The sequence below is a fragment of the Gossypium arboreum genome, chromosome 4, assembly GCF_025698485.1.
Source record: "Gossypium arboreum isolate Shixiya-1 chromosome 4, ASM2569848v2, whole genome shotgun sequence".
NCBI lineage: Eukaryota > Viridiplantae > Streptophyta > Magnoliopsida > Malvales > Malvaceae > Gossypium > Gossypium arboreum.
The window spans coordinates 21,226,612-21,227,571 of NC_069073.1; positions in this window are offsets into that span (position 1 = coordinate 21,226,612).

Here is a 960-nt window from a genome sequence, read left to right on the forward strand (position 1 = left end):
TAAAACCAAAGAAAAAAAACAAAGAGGAAAACAATCGGAAAAGAAGAACCGAATCCGAAATCACATTTTGATTTTTGGTTGCTTTTTGTATTTCAATGTGCGAAACCCTTTCAAAAATGAAATCTCTTGGCTTTATATCCGAAAAGAAAAATAAAAAAAAATACAATTTTTTTATTTTTCTGTATTTACTGTTGTCCTCTTACATTTGGTGTGCAGGTACGAGCTATGGAGGTGTGTGTATAGAGCGTACGGAGGAGTGGTTGTGGTTGTGGTGCAAGGAGGCCGTACGGCACTAAAGGCTTGGGCTTGGCTGCAACGCAAGAGGCAGGAACCTTAGGGTTTCTGTTTCTAACATATTTTGGGCCGTTTGGGCCTTGAATTTTTAGGCTGTAATTGGGTTAATTTGGTTAGGTTTAGTTTAGGCCCGAAAATTTGTAAATGGACCTTTAAATTTGGACTGTTATAATTTGGTTTGGTTTATTATTGTTTTGTATTTTGGTTTTGATGTGGACTCGGGCAAATTGACCCGTTTACAGTAACAAATTGGACTAAATTGAATAGAACTAAGAACTCAGGTAGTGACGCCCTTTAGGGAATATTAAGATAAAGTGAGACCGAAAGGTAATCTTGTCTTCGTTAGCTCTGGATTAACCGACAAGATAGAAAGATAAACCGAACCTAATCTGTCTAATTCAGTAAAATTGAGATTGAAAGATAAAATGGAGCCACTTGGTAACTTACACGATTTATGTCCCTAGTCTGAGATTTTGTGAACCACATTGAAGTCAACCAACCCCATTAGTCATTTGCTAGAGAGTCCCTCTAGTTTTCATTTCTTGCAAATTAGTTCATGGAGTAGAATATTTAATTTTCTTACAAACTCATCTTTTATGAACTATCGTAATATAAAATCGTATTAGTAGCCACTTAGCCTCTATTGTGTATGCTAGTCATTGCTCA